This window comes from Haliotis cracherodii, unplaced genomic scaffold, assembly GCF_022045235.1.
Source record: "Haliotis cracherodii isolate W230 unplaced genomic scaffold, xgHalCrac1.p SCAF_15, whole genome shotgun sequence".
In the NCBI taxonomy this organism is placed as follows: Eukaryota; Metazoa; Mollusca; class Gastropoda; order Lepetellida; family Haliotidae; genus Haliotis; species Haliotis cracherodii.
The window spans coordinates 21,427,042-21,446,309 of NW_027266270.1; positions in this window are offsets into that span (position 1 = coordinate 21,427,042).

Here is a 19,268-nt window from a genome sequence, read left to right on the forward strand (position 1 = left end):
CGGCGCCTTAGAAGACTGGGCCACGCGTGCACCCTGGCCTGAAAATGTTCAGCGACATACATATTGTTCTGGTGATTACTCACAGTTATCTTCGTCAGTAAGATGCCGATAAGGCACATGAATCACGGCAATTTGCTGTTCCACTCTTGACACTTGCCAAGCATGACACAATTACAACGTATTAATTTCACGTGTTAATATTCAGGCTGTTTGTAATTACCATGACAACGTCATACCTTTAAATGTGACTGTTATTTTTAAACAAATTAGATTTGTCACATTATTAATATAATTATGAATATGGTTATTTGCATTTTACATGTTGTTCAAGTGCCACACTGCTACTATGGATTGTAGATATTTTGCCGTTGCAATGCTACCAAACGTGACAACCTTTGTCAATGAGTGGACAAAAGTTGTAACACACTAACACATAATCTTTCTTGAACAAAAAGATGTAAATGTATATTTAAAACGCAAATGAATGCATAAACTGTACTGTACACGTGGTAAGCTTGGCACATTGCTTTCTACGGAGATTTCAAAGAACGTGATGCGACCCTTTCTCAACAGTTGTTTCATCAAGCTTTGAGCATTCACGCCTTTGTATATATTATCAATTCTATTATATTCAGATCAAAATAACTTTTGAAGCAAAGAAGGTTAGGGTAAGCCTGGCACAGTCAGGCTAGTTGGGCTCACCATCACCTCATCGCAGCCCAGACAGTGAATTGAACTTCTCCCAGGAAGCGCTGCCTGGTCAAACCCACACAGAACAATTTCGGAAAATGTGAAGACTCCCAAAGACTGCAGCCTTCTGCATTACCGCATGTTTTCCTGAATCTTGTCAATCATATTAGTGTCAAATGGGACAGAAAATGAAATGATAAAATGATTTCATTGGATTTATCAAATAGGACAATATCAGGTTTGTTGGCCTGGATACGTCTGAGGCTGTTAACGGACCTATACCAAAGAATGTTGTATTTATCATTTACCATGACGCCCTCTTCATAATCTGGGTTGTACCATGGATGGACCTCTGTGTCGAAGCCACAAGCATGGCGAAGACGGTAATAAAGGGAATCAAGCCACACCTTCATGTCGCTTAAGAGTCGTGTTTGTGCCAAAGTTAGGCTTCCACTGACAGTCTCATTAAATAAATCTACTTTTTTTATTTTCATATTGATGCAAAATCACATACTTGCGGTTTTGGTTTGGTTTGGTTTGTTTGTTGTTTTACGCCACACTCAGCAATATTCCAGCTATATGACGGCGGTTTGTAAATAATCGAATCTGGACCAGACAATCCAGTGATTAATATCATGAGCATCGATCCACGCAGTTGGGATCGTTGACATGCATCAACCAAGTCAGCGAGCCTGACCAACCGATCCCATTAGTAGCCTTTTACGACAAGCATAGTCGCCATTTACGGCAAGCATGGGTTGCTGAACCGCTATTCTACCCGGGATCTTCACGGGTCTCTGGTTGGAGGTGACGGGTTATGAGCAGGAAACAGAAAGCCTTCTGTTTCACGTTTAAGGCCAGCCTACCTCATCGATATGAAGGACTCTGCAGGGTTGCTGTTCCTCTTATTTGTCTTCTTCTTCTAATTATTATTAACATCATTTATCATATCAACTAATATAATGTACCATGTCGTTAAAAGATAAATGCAAGTGAATATTGTCAGCAACACTTACTTATTTTGTTGCAGGTAAAACATAACATGAACTCCTACCTCTCTCCTCACAATTAGGTAAATGTGACCGAGAAACATTGATTTCGTTTGTGCGGCCTCATCTAATTTGTACAGTACCTGCAGACATGAGCAGGCATTAACCATACCGGGACACGATCACACACACTAAGATCACAGTCTCCAAACACCGAATAATTCTAGTTGCCGCTTACGTTTGTTTGTTGTTTAACGCCGCACTCTGCAATATTAAAGCAAAATGGCGGTGGTCTGTAAATAATCGAATCTGGACCAGACAATCCAGTGATTAACATCACGGGCATCGATCCACGCAATTGGGATACGATGACATGCATCAACCAAGTCAGCGAGTCTGACCACCCGATGCCGTTCGTCGCCTCTTCCCGCAAGTATGGGTTGCTGAAGACCTATTCTATCCCGGAGCTGCACGGGTCAGTTGCCGCTTACGATTGGTTTGTTGTTTAACGCCGCACTCAGCAATATTCCAGCTATATGACGGCGGTCTGTAAATAATCGAGTCTGGACCAGACAATCCAGTGATTGATATGATGAGCATCGATCCACGCAATTGGGATCGATGACATGCATCAACCAAGTCAGCGAGCCTGACCACCCAATCCCGTTAGTCGCCTTTTACGACAAGCATAGTCACCTTTTACGGCAAGCATGGGTTGCTGAAGACCTATTCTACCTCGGAATCTTAACGGGTCTTGCCGCTTACGACCAGCAATGGATGCTGGATACGCCATGCTAATCATCAGTAGACAGAAATTCAGTTGTTGTTGGCATACGGTTAATATTCATGGATGGATACCACAGAAACCACATACTTCAAGATTACATGGTATAACGATCGTAAAATGCATGGATACGGAAAATCAATTTATGGCCCATTCATTTACACTGCATGGTCTTAATCTGTTTGACACAGCCATGCACCACACCATTCAAATGTTAGACTTCTATTCTGCACGATCAATGTACAGATTGGCAGCACTCGCGTCACACGTAACTGATAGGATCTCGGTTACAAAATGGCCCAGTCGAAACGAGATAAATGCATTTTACACGTAATGTTACAATGCCACATTGGAGGCAGGTACTTCATGTGTATGTGTTTCTTTTTATGTCTTCTGTAGGGTATTTTTGTTATAATGTTTTGCTGTATGAACAACAATGATAGTTTTCCAATACAGTTGCTTAAGATTTTGTATATAGTCACATTTGAATTCACAAAACAACATCAAGGTATACTGTAGAAAATTGGTGGACATACATGTTTCTCTTATACAATTGATCAAGATGTGAATTAGTTTCTTGAGTGGTGCTGACGGTAGGATGTTATTTTCGGGTTATTAAAAATATAATGACCCACTGCATTGACATTGATATTATGTATACAATAGTAACACTGTTTCAATTTTATTACTGTTAGTCCCTTGGTAGATCATTCAAGTTTTCAAATAAGAGAAAGTAGGTTAATAGCTGAATGCAAATTAAATCTTAGCCCCTTACGTCCAAGTTGGAGTCGATTGTTTTAGACATATTATGTTTGTATATTTCTTGATTCACGTCGCACTCAACTATTTTTCAGTTATGTGAGGGCTGACTTAATAATCGAGTCTGATATTTTTAGTAAGCATTATAAGCATGGATTTACGCAATTGGGATACGATGACATGTATCAACAAAGTCAGCGAGCCTGACTACACGATCTTGTTATTCGCCTCCTACAAGCAAGGCTTGCTGAAGATCAATTCAAACCCAGATCTTCAAGGAGTCTGTGAGTTCTTCAATGAGTCTGTGTGTGTATCAGCAGGATTATGATTGTCCCCTTTCCTTTAACGCGCTGTCTTTCACTATTTGTCCCCCCACGATGTATTATACGCTTAATACGATAATATTACCTCAGAAGTATGCATTTTATATAGTTCGTAATGTGACAATGTCCGAGAAAAATATATCTGTTCGTGTCTTTCTGTGTGTAATCGTGGTTACGTGTGGCTATTTAGTAAGAAGATAAAAAATCAAAAAATGGAAAAAAATCAATTACTGGCTTAGTCTTGTACACAGTCATCCTAAACGGTACACGGTGTTTCCTGTACACTCAGACTCCGGTATATTGATTGCAAGGTATAACTGATCTGTTGCTGCACAACGAATGTAAAGAGTTGGAGGCCAACACGGCACAGCAGCGATATTGATAAAAAGCTAAATTCGGGGGGTTGTGCTTGGAGTTTGTCTGGAGAATGTATATGTTTTTAGCAACAGCTGCAAAACCAGATATTTGTTTCATCTTTTCACGATAACCACCTTGCCACCCCTCTCCCCTTGAATATCAGATGGTCAATTCCTTATGGACATTATTCAGTTGACCCGGGTTAGAATAGGTCTTCAGCAACCCATGCTTGCCGTAAAAGGCGACTATGCTTGTCGTAAAAGGCGACTAACGGGATCGGGTGGTGAGGCTCGCTGACTTGGTTGATGCATGTCATCGATCCCAATTGCGCGGAACGATGCTCATGATGTCAATCACTGGATTGTCCGGATTAGAACAAGCAGACTTGCAGCGAACATGTTTTGTTTTTGTTTGTTGTTTAAAGACGTAAACCTATTCTACCCCGGATGCACCTCGATGGATATGTGCAATATCTTAGACGCTACGTTTATCCCCCTTTTACTACACCGTCACCTCTCGTTATAATGACATACTCATTTGTCAGTCAGTAGCTTTAGTTTTAGTTTTTAGTGTTCAATATTTATATAGAAAATATATATGAACAGCATACCTAATGGTAAGTGGCTGTCTTCTTTGGCATTTCTTATTGTTGAATACATATTCAGATCAGCCACAATGCCGTGGTACTATTTATGTTATAATTCACTGGCTTTGGTTTGTTGTTTTACGCCGCACTCAGCAACATTCCAGCTATATGACGGCGGTCTGTAAATAGTCGTGTCTGGACCAGACAATCCAGCGATTTACATCATGAACATCGATCCATGCAATTGGGATCGATGACATACATCAACCAAGTAAGCGAGCCTGACAACCCGATCCCGTTAGTCGCCTCTTACGACAAGCATAGTCGCCTTTACGGCAAGCATGTGTTGCTGAAGACCTATTCTATCCCGGATCTTCACGGGGCTAATTTACTGGCATATATGAGGAGCACTGAAGCGTAAAGTACAGCTAATTTGTGAGCCAACGGCACTCCTAGTATACTTCCTCAACATTCTCTTTCAATTTAAAAGACAACTTCAAAACCAAATAAATAATCCATAAACATACTGTACATTTAGGAGTCAAACAGTACTTATCATTCTTTCGCAAAGTGAATTCCTAAAGGTGACTTGACATTATTGTTGTTGATCCGTTAGTGTTCTTTGAATAATTAAAAGTACTAACTGCGTAGACGCATGTATTTTTACATTATCTGCATACGTTAACCCTAAGATGATAGTCACAATAATTACATAAAAATAAAACAATAATTACATACACAATTTTATTTTTGTTGGCAAATTCGAATGCAACAAAAATATTTTGCAAATTCCTGAGGCGTGTGTCATTGTGTCGGTGAAAGAAGTGATATATCAATTTAAAGCACAGTCATATTGGGTTCAGCAAACACAGTACGATCAGATTATAGTTTTCACAATTGCCTATGGACCCCACTTTGCATTGACGCGGCGCGTAAATTACGCATCAGAAAAAAATGTAAAAAAACACATTTCCATTATCATCAAGGAACGCACGTCTTTGTATTTTCACACACCCTCGATGTTAACTGTAACTTAAGATGTTACTCAAAGCTATTCAGCATTGAATGCATGTCATTTCATGACCTGCCATGTGTTGGTTCAAGTCAATATTCTCCCCGTCTATAACAAAACATGTTTGTTATTCTGATATTGTTATGGATGTCGATTGTAATTTTAACCAAGAGGCTCTTTATTTATGGAGGCGCCACGTTGTTCAATCGAGTGAGCATTTTCAGAGGCAGAAACAAGCATAGACAATTGTGCACACTTGTGAAGATCGGTAATGAGAGGAGAGGATATGTCTCGAATGACGTGCCAAGGCGAGCACATAATAGTAATTGAAGGGGGTAAGGTTGATGCAGATGACGAGGCTGATGTCATAAACTTAAAAGTCTTGTTTGCAGACCTGGGTGACTCGGACTCGCTTATCATTTCAACCAGATTTATATGGTTATTACGAACAACATGTAGGGAATTTATTCAATTCATATAACACATTTGGCTGTCAACGAAGGACACGAACATATTTAACAATGCTTTACTATTGACACTCACACCTTATCAGTTTAGTACTTAAAACATTTAACAGATGAAATAATTTACAATATGAAGAAAAAACATTGATGAGCTCTATTGTTTCAAAAACGATGTGCTGTTTGTTTTGTTTTATGGTGCATGACAAATTTCCCCTGTAGGTGTGAGTGAATGAGTATGGGTTTACGCCGCTGTTAGCAATATTCCTGCAATATCACGGCGGGAGACACCTGAAATGAACTTCACACATTGTACCCATGTTGGGAATCGAACCCGGGTCTTCGGCGTGACGAGCGAACGCTTTACCCACTTGGCTACCCGACCGCCCCTCCCCTGTATGAGTAGCACAACAAAAAACGTTTTACAAGTTGTTCCCAAACAACACACATGTACAGGAACATATTTTCAATCATTCAATTTTTAATCTAGTCTAACATATATTATTATCTCCACGTGACGTTAGATACAGAATCCCCATTAGATACCAAGCACGTAAAACGTAGAGCTAAATGTACCAGCTTGTATGAAGACCAGCACAAAGTTATTGACTCATCAACACACGTGTTCGAACCCAATAGGGTATACTGTTTCTCATTGTAGTCTTTGCTGCATGATTTATGTTCACAGTTAGACATGTAAACAATATCCATTCGTCTAAATACACCAGTCCTAAAATATTCCTCCCAGTGGGTGAAGGACCCTTTGCATTAATAGCAGACTGAAATCTGACCTGTCGAACACATTTTTTTCGGTTTCAATTACAACCGTCCTCAGTCTGCCTACACAGATAGGATCATTGTCAGGGTATAGCTAAATTATGTGTTATCCCTGACAACATACTTGGTTGTAATCAGTTTGGCTTCGTCGATTTAGACATTACCCAAGCATCGGGCGCAGTGCATTTGCCACATGAAACGTTAACTAAATGCTTCCTTTACACACTCAGGCTGTATTTAGTAAATGCTGTCAGATTGTTCATAGTATGGTAACCAACTATCACACATACATATTTACTAGACCGCCTAAGTGGTGTAGGGGATGCTCTCCGAGCGTCTGCGACATGCATCAACCAAATCAGCGAGCTTGACCACCCGATCCCGTTAGTCGCCTCTTCCGGCAAGCATGGGTTGCTGAAGACCTATTCTATCCCGGTTCTTTACGGGTCCAAATGCAAATAAAAAGTAAGTAAACACGAAGGTGTAAATTGCAAATGGATATAGTTTTGTACACACAAATATGGTGCGGAGATATGGTGTACAAAAGTAAGAAAAAGCATTGCAATTATACACACTAAATATTGTAATTATACTTTGAAAATAGGATAAAAATGTTTAAATACTGCTGTTTTAGGTGAACCTGGAAGAAAGAGAATGTATGAACTTAAGACTGCCTTTGGGTAGCTATCAAAAGCATTGCTATTTCATGCTATGTAAACATGATGAATTAGGTTATTAAATTTGGGTTATTTGTTAGATATATATTGGTTAGTTATGGCTTTGGTTATGTATGGTTGATGTCGGACACTGTGATGCTTTTATTTATACATTTGAGGAAAGAACAAGGAGAAGCATTAATATAGGCCTTTTTGACCTGTTTGCTAATCCTTTTTCCAGTTTGTAATGCTATGTAATGTACAATCTGAACAGTAATGGAAATTAAATACTGTTTAAAATCAAGAACAAGAGATTTGCTTATGCAGGAATGGTCAGATTGTATGTCCAACTCACCAAGGATATATTTACATTGCACCTACAAATACCTACTATAACCTGAAAAATATATATCATCGATTAAGACTGTAAATTTAAGAAGAGCTTTTACAAAAATGTGATGTTGTTCATATGATTTTAAAGTACATAAACATAGAATGTCTAGTGATAATGACTTTGCTGACAGTCTATGCAATTTCTGTAAAGAAGACTTAGGTAATGGATACCATGCACTATTTATATGTCCAGTTTATACTAACTTAAGGTCAAGATATTTGCCCTTGTAATATTATAATAAATATTCTACCATGCACAAGTTTTATCGTTACTCAGAACAAATGACGACAGCAGTTCTCTAGCTCTCTATCTTGAAAAAATGTTTAAAAACTAGGAAATTCCAAAGCCAATATAAATTGAAGCGCTCTGTCACAATGGAACACATGGAAGTTTAAATATATATATTTAAACAATTAACATGCTGTGGGCTAAGTGAGTAATGGCTCAGGCAAATTGGCAGTCCAAACAAACTTGAATCAAATCGTTAAAGACCCTTTTTTGTTTGTCATCTAACGTGTTATGACTCCATTTTGCACTACATTCAGTTGAAGGTGTTTTCTTATGCATCATCACCCGTTGTGTCAACTCTTTGGCTCTAAATGTTTGAAGTAGCTGAATTCCTACAATTGGATCCCTATTGTTCTTCTGATCCTATTATTCATGGGTGACCTTAACCTGTGTAAGCTGCACACCCACTACGCGTGTTATCACATGTCAAAACTGTTTTGATTTTCATACAGGAATTACCCAATCTCTCCTCGAAACGAACCTTAATCTTTGCGACTACGTCAGTTAGCAAGCTATCACCCGCTGTTTAGGAGCATAACATACATTCTTACTTCAATGAAGCAATTATAAATACCTACAGGTCCGGGGTAGAACCCATGCTTGCCGTAAAAGGCGACTATGCTTGGCGTAAGAGGCGACTAACGGGATTCGGTGGTCAGGCTCGCTGACATTGTTTGAAGCATGTCATCGTATTGCATCAATTGCGTGGATCGATGCTTATGATATTAATCCCTGGATCGTCTGGTCCAGACTCGATTATTTACATACCGCCGTCGTATAGCTGGAATATTGCTGACAAACAAACCAAATACCTACAGCTTATGCTACAATACACTTAACAGTAAATTCTGATATCACATCGATTTGCCTCATGAATAAATACGATACAGACCATAATGTTTGTTTGTTTAAAGCCGCACTCAGCAGTATTCCAGCAACATGACGGCGGTCTGTAAAACATCGAGTCTGGACCAGACAATCCTGTGATTGATATCATGAACATCGATCCACGCAATTAGGATCGATAACTAACATGCATCAACCAAGTCAGCGAGCCTGACCACCCGATCCAGTTTGTCGCCTCTTGCGACAAGCATAGTCGCCTTTTACGGCAAGCATGGGTTGCTGAAGAACTATTCTATCCCGGATCTCCACGGGTCCCAGACCACACAATAGCTCCAATTAACGTTAAGTGTATAATTCCAGTGAAAGTATTCAGATTTTGCCACCAGGTTTGCAAGGAAAATTTCTTTCCATCTTCTTCCGAAATTTCTGTAGACTTACAATTTGTATGGGTTGACATGTATATGCACATGTATAGCAGAGTTCAAGTCAGTTATTTAGTGTACACATTTCACAGCCACTTCAAACACGTTAACACTTCAATATAAGATAGCTTCGCAAGAAATCGCAAAGTGCAATGAAGCGTAGGTTTATTTCACAATATAACATTGTTCTATCATGACTTCAATTCTTGAGATTCGAACAAGCGCTCGAAACTTGATGACGTCGTAAATTAGACGATGTTATTTTAGAGAGGGAAGAGTCGAGTGAGTTGTTCCCCATAGATGTAGCTGGCCAACGTAGATAAACGAAATGGCCGAACGATCGCGTCCAACTGTGGGAGAGAAAAGCGAGAGATAATTGACGTAAAAGTTGGTTGGTTGGTTTGGTTTTTAACGCCGCGCTCTGCGGTCTGTAAATAATCGAGTCTGGACCAGATAATCCAGAGAATGATATCATGAACATCTATCCACGCAATTGGGATTGATGTGTAAATATTCGAGTCTGAACAAGACAATCCAGTGATTTAACATCACGGGCATCGATCAAGGCAATTGGGGTAAGATGAGTGACATGTATCAACCAAGTCAGCGAGCCTGACCACCCGATCCCGTCAGTCGCCTCTTACTACAAGCATAGTTGCCTTTTACGGCAAGCATGGGGTGCTGAAGACCTATTCTACGTTGCTGAAAACCAAATATAACAACGTCATTCATAAAATGGACTTTCTGACATTGCCTAGTTCGGATTCTAATCAGGCAGTCATTTAAATATAGTTAATATTGTTAAAACTTACATTTTATTAACATCATTGAAGAGGCTGTTCATAATATTGATATCCCACATAAGAAAAATACGACTTGTTGTTTTAAAGTACATTAAAACCCTGCAGAGAGAATAAACAATTTATTCCTTTTAAACAATGTTTATTCTCTCTGCAGAGTCTTTTTCGTAAGATGAGCAACTACTCGTCATTTATTTCTTAATGATCCACGCAATTGGGATCGATGACATGCATCAACAACGTCAGCGAACCTGACCACTAAATCCCGTTAGTCGCCTTTCACGACAAGCATGGGTTGCTGATCATGAAGACCTATTCTACCCGGATCTTCACAGGTCTCCACGCAATTGGGATCGATGACATGTATCAACCAAGTCAGCGAGCCTGACCACCCGATCCCGTCAGTCGCCTTTTACGACAAGCATAGTCAGTCGGTTGGGTATGGGTTGCTGAAAACCTATTCTACCCGATATCTTCATCTCTGTGATAAAGCTTTAATACTGCTGACTGGCATAAAACATTAGTACACGCACACTCAATCAATCGTTCCTTTCATGGATATTTTGGAGAGATTATATGTCCACTGCAAGCTATGCCAATTTTGGAAAGATTATAGGTCCACTGCAAGCTATGCCTGTCGTAAGTGGACCCGTGAAGATCCGGGGAAGAATAGGTCTTCAGCAACCCATGCTTGCCATAAAAGGCGAGGATGCTTGTCGTAAAGGCGATAAACGGGATCGGGTGGTCAGTCGGGTGGTCAGGCTCGCTGACTTGGTTGATGCATGTCATCGATCCCAATTGCGTGGATCGATGCTCATGATGTCAATCACTGGATTGTCTGGTCCAGACTCGATTATTTACACAGACCGCTTGAATATTGCTGAGTGCGGCGTTAAACAACAAACCAACCAAATCGTAAGAGGCGATTAAATAGATCGGATGTATACAGTCGCGTCGATCGAGGCTCATGATGTCAATCACTGGAGTATCTGGTCTAGACTTTCAGGTCAAATTAATGAAGCTATGATATTCTTGAGTATAATTTATGCAAGAAACAAACATGAGTGCAGAATCACTCTACTGTTATGGTTATTGTACGTCGCTTCAATCAGTTATACACAAATGACGCCCTCAAAAAAACTCTGCGCACTGTAAGAGACAGCAATAATCGTAAAATCGTTTCAAGACCTGGGATTCCCTTTTCCATAATAACTAAATACCCGTGAAGATTCGGGGAGGAAGAGGTCTTCAGCAACCCATGCTTGCCGAAACAGGCGACTATGCTTATCGTAAGGGGCAACTTGCGGGATCGGGTGGTCAGGCTCGCTGACTTGGTTGATGCATGTCATCGATCCTAATTGCATGGACCGATGCTCATGATATCAATCATTGTATCGTCTGGTTCAGACTCGATTATTTACAGACCGCCGTCATATTGAATATTTCTGAGTGCGGCGTTAAACAAGAAACACTCAAAATGAGTTGTAAGAGTCACTCATGCGCCATTGCGTTTATGAAAATAAGACCAGAATAAGCACCTATTTGATCCTAAAATGAAGCGATGTTAGTGTGTGTAAAACACACATTACTGCACTCTTCCCTCTTATACTCTTTTTATCGTATGAATCGTTGTAAGATAAATGGTATCCGATAGCCACTCGTGTAATAATCGATGCGTGATGATCCGGAATAGAATAGGTCTTCAGCAACCAATGCGTACCGTAAGAGGCGACTAACGAGATCGGGTGGTCAGGCTCGCTCACTTGGTTGATGCATGTCATCGTATCCCAATGTGGGGATGGATGCTTATGATGTCGATCACTGGATTATCTGATCCAGACTCGATTATTTACAGACCGACGTTATATAGCTGGTTATATAGCTGGAGTATTGCGTGTCCATTCACGTCGCTACATAAGTGCAATAATCTTGGACGCGACGTTAAACCCCAATTCACCTTATCCATTAATACATCTTAGTTTTACTTTTGGATGATGACTAGGATCTTGCCTTCGTGTCATTATATTTTAAATATAGCAACATGAGTTCAGATAACGTTTCAGAACAGATCCTTTCGCACATATGTAAACAGGCGACTTAATGGTTCGGGTGGTCAGGCTCTGTCATGACCTGGATGATTGCATGCCACTGTGTACCACCACGTTGCTCTGATTGCAGGCCACCATCAAAAGGCTGGAGTGTTGCGTCCGATTTCTCGCAAAATACTGAATTCTACAGTACTGTCATGGTTATTTTACGTCCCTTCAATATGACACACACTTCGTCACCAAAGAAATTCGCATATTGTTTTACAGATCTAGTAGTAGTACTACAGAAGTAATGCTAAATATTATTTGACATGGCTCCATTGTCTTTGTACCGTCATATAATTTCGCTGGACATATATTTCTGTCCAGCCATGTCGTATAGCGTAGTGCCTAATAATTTACGAGATGTAACGTATCCACGTTTATCAACAAACATGCTCAGAATTAAGTAACAAAGCGTAAACCACCACTCCGAAAAAATCGACCCGTGAAGATCCGTGATAGAATGGTCTTCAGCAACCCAAGCTTACCTTAAAATGCGTCTATGCTTGTCATAAGAGGCGACTATCGGGATCGGGTGGTCAGGCTCGCTGACTTGGTTATTGCTTGTCATCGTATTCCAATTGCGTAGAACGTTGCTCATGCCGTCAATCACTGGATTGTCTTGCCCAGACTCAATTATTTACAGACCGCCCGCCATATAGCTTGAATGTTGCTGAGTGTGGCGTTAAACAACAAACAAACAAACACAAAACAATCCTCACTGTTACAATGTGAAAGAGTAACATCACCATCAACGAAGGACCACGTGGTTACATTTAAGGTTCACGAACAATCCAATTCAATGATGGTCGTGTGAGTTATTGACGACGTCATGAAAAACGCCATCGGCAGGGTGTTTTTGGGTGGGAAGGAATCTCCGCATATGCCAGTCTTTTGTTCCTACACCGACAACGTCATAGCCTCCTTCGACGTCACCATTTGCTCAAGGTCAAGGTCACAGCGATGATTTTGTGATGATAATAACAATCGATTTCATCTTAAGCTCATCATTCTGGACAACCTGCTGAGGATCCGCATTCAAACCCAGTTGAGTCCCCTTACTTTCGTGCCTTGGATGTGCTTAGCAGACATGTACACCACCAAGAGAACTTTTGGGACTGGGAATGGTTCTCCAAAATGCATGGCAGTAGATCCGCCAGTTGATTATCGACCGTCTTTTACTGAGTATGCGATGTCCAGGATAAACAACCTTCCAGAGGCTTGAGGCGCCCGATTCGATATTGATCACATTTAATTTTAACCCCTTTAATCGTTTGATAAAATATGACAACATTCCCAACGCCTCAAAGCGAGAAAACCTTTTTCTGTCTCGATGATCTGCCGAAACAGTGTATAAGCAAAATAGTGGTTACAGTCATGAATGGATCACAGAAAATCAGTGATGACACAAAGTGAAACTTAATGCCCCTTTACACAGGGCTGCGACCTTTCTGCCACCTTTGAGTGATCAAAAACCGGTCAGGACGCTCAATGGTCGCCTAAACCCAGAAAATCATGTTTCTATGTAACTACTCCAGCAGTTGTTCAGCAGTAAGTGCTCGAGTTTTTCAGCGTCTGCAACCACAATGAAACACTGCAGGTACACGCCCTATATTTCTAGGCAAGCTGAGGAGGCACTACAGGTAGCTCAAAGGAGGCAGAAAAGAGGCAGAAGGATTGCCATGGTGTCTCAAGGGGTGCCGTGGTCGCCGAATGAGGCATGGCGGTCAATGCACGCTGCTGATCGCCCAAAGGAGGCAAAAGGGAGGCAGATGCGTCGCCCATGATTGACGGGAAAATATTTCAGCAGAACGCATCTGTTACCTGGCGACCACTGGGCGACCACTGGGCGACCACTGGGCCTTCATTCTGCAAAGGCGGCAATGCTTGTGCCTCCCTGCTGCCTCCTTTGAGCCACCTTTGAGCAGCCAGCCTCCTCGGCGACCTTTGTGCGACTGTTTTTAACATGTTCAAAAATTGACGGCGACCATGGCGTTCATGGCGATGCCTGAACCTTCTGTGTACCACCTTGGAACGACCTAGGCAACAATTCTGCCTCCTTTGAGCCTCCAACGACGACCTGGTAAATTTTATTGTCGCACACGGGAGGCACAAAGGTCGCCATCCTGTGTAAAGGCCCCATTAGCAAGTTTGTTTGTATACACTCTTACCATTAGGATTTTGTTTCATATTCTCCCACATCAAAGCCCTTGATCCCCACATGCTAACTTGGGGTTAATGTGTTAATGTGCATACGCCTTGTATGTTGTGATCCATAAATCAAATACCAAATACATTAGTGATATTGTGTTCTGTTTTGTGTTTCCGCTGGGTACCTTTTCATGATATCAATCACTGGATTGTCTTGTCCAGACGCAATTTTTCTACAGACCGCCGTCACATAGCTGGAATATTGCTGAGTGTTCAACATAAAACAAACCAACTAACAAACAACTAACTATCATCCAGGTGATTCGACGTCCTATTTACTGAAGATGCGGACTGTCTGAACTCTGGGACATGTGACACAAGCAGCTCTCCCTATACCTGTATTTGCACCGGTGGCTACGGTGGAACAACTTGTGCTGATGGTAGATCAACAGACTCACTGACAGCCATTATCACAGGTACCATACAAATTCGTACTTATAGTCATTTTTGACGTAGGTTTGCACAACCTGGAATGTTATCTGTCTGAACTGAAGAAATACATGCCAGAAATAAAACAGCCTGTGTTACAAGTTGCTTCGCAAGCCAGTAATGTGCCAGTATTAGCAGCCAGTAATGTGCTGATCAGAACAGGCATCAGGATGCATGTGATCAATGTAATGGCGCGCAATCTGTTTGTGTTAATTTCTGGCATATTCGTGTGCGTTATATTTAACATAACGGTATAAAGCCCGTATATGCTTCTTAAAGCAGTTGTTACCGACGCCATTTGGGTACCCCGGCGACAAAGTAAAGTGTTGAGACCAATAGGGTTGCCAGAAACCAAAGTTCGTTGGTTTAAATCCCAGTTTTGCTCTGAATATGTTCCTTGATTTGTCAGCACCATAATCATGCTAATTGGTTTCAGTTTAGGTGGAAAACGTTAAAACCCATCATGATGACGGGCTTTCTTCCCAAGTTAAGCTGACGCATCGTGTCATAACTGAAATGTTGTTCAAATCGGCGTGAAACCAAAGTCCCCTATTCACACCAAGGAAACATAGAAGAATATTACACAAAGAGAGAACAGCTCAGCCAGTCTTTTGATGAAAGACGACACACAAAACATTCAATTGTTCTTCAATTTCTTGCGACAATCCGCATGTTTGGGTCGCTTTCAGACAATCAGAACAATACACCTATTACAGTCAACGAGCAAATCATGGCGAAATTTCACCAAATGCAATACATTTACAATATGATATTGCTATATATTTACAGTCCCGATATGTACTACTGACGATGCCTGCAAGAATGGTGGGGTTTGCAACAAGGCAGTCTCGCCATACGCTTGTGCATGTGTTACTGGTTACACCGGCAAGGTTTGTGGTATGTATTCATCTGCATCAGTACAGTCGACACTCTTCAGAATTGAGGTGTTTATCGCATATTCGTCCACAGTAGAGTCTTATTGTTGGTTCCTTTTGACGGACTTAACTTAAGATGATTATTTGAATAAATTACACATTAACTTGTACCTTTGAATTGACACAATATTAATCAAACGAGGATCAGGTGTCAAGGAGGGAAATCAGCATCATTTCGAATATGGTGTTTTGTATTCTCAATTGCCAAACGAGTGATGAGGATCGGAATTAAGTCATTACATTCACGGATAACTGATATTTCAAAGCTTTGAATAGTGTAACCTTGATCAAACAACATTAGAGCATGAGTTTTATGACGCGTACGTTCTTTGAAATCTTCGTTGAAAGAGCATGCGCGATTGTACCTCATCAGTTGTGAAATGTAGATCCCAAAGGCTGGAATATTGCTCAGCATTAAGGATAAGTTGACAATTTAATGAATTGAAGTCATTCCTCTCTGAATCTGAGATATTCGCAGTTCAACTTGTCACCTCGAAGGTGATAATCTCAGATATGCATACAAAATGTTCTGTGCCATAATGACACGTCAAGCTCTAACGAAAGTTGATGTTCCGTCGAAATACATTGTGCAGTTCAAGAACTAGTGTGAACATGAACATATATGGAGAATGGACCAAGAAACCATTGGTCATCACGCGTTGTAATGCAACAACTTGAACTGACCCACACATGAAGGGTTAGCAATAAATAGCATCATTATCTTCAGACGGTTTAATTGTAATCAGTTACCGCAAGGCATCTACAATGTGACCATACTGTTGTCGGTGAATATTTCTATCTGGATTTATACACTTGGAGTCAGTGTTAAATGTTTCTGTAATTACTTTTATTTGGTTGGTTGCTTGCGCTGCATTTAGAAATAAGAAATCCTTAACAAGGCCGCCTATACATCTACATGGCTGGGTCACATTCATCTACAAAGACGCTGAGTCTGAGCACCCGATCTAATTTAGTCGCCTCTTACGAGACACAATAGATTGGTGGACCTAATATATCCGAGTGATGTGTCATTGTTTGATTCTGTGTCATATGTTGAGTAGCCAACAATTAGTTAAGGCAAATAATCAAGATTTGTCTGTGTAGTCAATGCATTGTCCTCAGAAATGTAACTTCCATGTTTCAAGAAATAGATGTTTCAATTCAACAAAGACACGCCATTCTGTCAATAAAATCGACAAAACACTTTCATATTCATTAGAATATACGAGTGTCCCGTGGATTGCTAAATACGCTAAATAGCAGGAAAAGGTCTGCACTTGCTTGTCTTCATGCACAAGCAATACCGACAGTTTTAGAGAACGATCCCGTTACCTGTCTCTTACAACAAGTGTAGATTGCTGAAGGGCAATTTAATCTGGGTCTTCACAGGGGCTGTGGGAAAGTGGTGGAAACACTCTGTAAAATACTTCTGATATGTAGGTACTATAATTTGAAACTGATCATGACACATGTATATACCAGATAACCCTGGAAGCTGCTCCTCCAGGTACGAAAGCGGCAAAATGCAGGTAAGATGTATAATTGGTTTTGTGACAAATACTCTGTCTTGCAAAACTACGAGGAAATCTGCACAGGGAAATGAAAACGCATTTCGGTGTCCTAATTAGATAGGTGCCACAGAAACAATAATCTGTCTTTTCTGACCTCGACCTTTGTTAACACGTGTGTTCTGTTCACGGAGACTTTACTCACTATCTTCACCCTGCTGTATGAATGTATGTGCAACTAATAAAACTGAGTGGTCATGAGAACCGCGCAATCGTCAGTCTGTGCTACTGGCGAGCAGCTCTAGCTGCTACAGATTGCCCAGGAATGCATCTTCCATTTACAAGATACAAAACACGTGTTTAATTCAATGAAGAATAAGGATACTGTTGACAAAACTGACAATTCTTTTAAAAGGTGCCATGCTAAAATCTCACTCAAGTAACACCACACATGTGTCTATATCTATGTTAAGTCTTCACGATATACGTGTAAAGCGTTACCTTAATAGGAGAAACGTTCAGTCGTGAACACTCAAATGCGTACCTGAGTGGGTCATTATTATTTCACGTAAAAGTCAGTAACATTCCAACTATACCCTGGCATAATGTTAATAATAAACGAACAACGTCACCGGGGCATGATGACTGAATCTTTTTTTTTAATCGACACGTCATGCATAGGGTGGTTGGTGACAAAACCCTTTCAATATTCATCAGAAATATCTACCAAGAGCTGATTGTACAATTCCGAAAACGTGAACGTACGTGTATCCTGCCACACCGGTAGTTCCCGTCACAAACACATGCAAAGGCAAATAAAAAAATACGTGAACATATTGTAAAGTGAAAATAGGTAATGGCATCTGACATAAGTTTTGTCCCTGATGCGTCAAATTTGGAAATGTCATCCACATTTCTACCATAGAGTGTTTTTTGAGGGATTGAATGTTGTAACCTTGATCAAACAACTTCTGAGAAAGATTCGTATGTCGCTGCTTGAAATCTTGAAAGAAAGAGCATGCTCGATTTTACCTTTAACGTAGTGAGATGAAGACTTCAAGGGCTGGAGCTGCAAGAATATTGCTCTTGTCATACAGGTGGAGAGAAAACCATTAGCGCCGCGATATCGACCACGCAGGACACCACAAACAGAACGTTTAAGGTCGTTTCACAAACCACTTAGTTTACAAAGCGTTATAAAATCTTACTGACTGAAAGACAGACCAGCATATGTTTAAATAATCTTCGCTCTGAGGTGGCGACATTTGCCATCATTTCGGATGTAATCCATATAGGGAATGTCCAGTACATAATTCACATACTAAATGCTAAAGACGATTTTGACTTTATTTCACTTATAAACGAGTTGATACTGCGATGGAGTTCCTGGCATACACATGTTTAATTGATATGCATATGCGGATCTGTACGGAGGTTGAAGGGGGGCGCAAACATATAGTATCCAACATGTTTGAAGCACACTAAACATTTATGCTGTCAGAAGTTTTATAATAAGCACACAATGAGTAATAAGAGTAAGTAATCCTTACCATGTTTATATGAAATCTGCTATAGCAGAGTCTATTGTATAATTCCGACTACGGATAGGGCTTGGGAAGGGAATTGAAATCGGAGAGGAAAATATTGCTGCTTTAGCTCATGCAGATGATATTGCTCTATTGGGAGAACATGTAGCAGACTTGCAAACTCTCTTATCAGCCCTGAACACATGGTGTGAAGATAATAAGATGTATACACAATCAGAAAAATCCTAGATTGTCCACTTTAGAGGTCCTAGCATTCCAAGGACAGCAACAGTATTCTAGAGTTGTGATACCGTTTTAGGCGATGAACATTCGTATCATTATCTCGGTGTGCTTTTAACCGAACACCTAGACTATAACGCAATTGCTTATTGTGCGGCGAAATAAGCAAACACATTTAAAGCAAT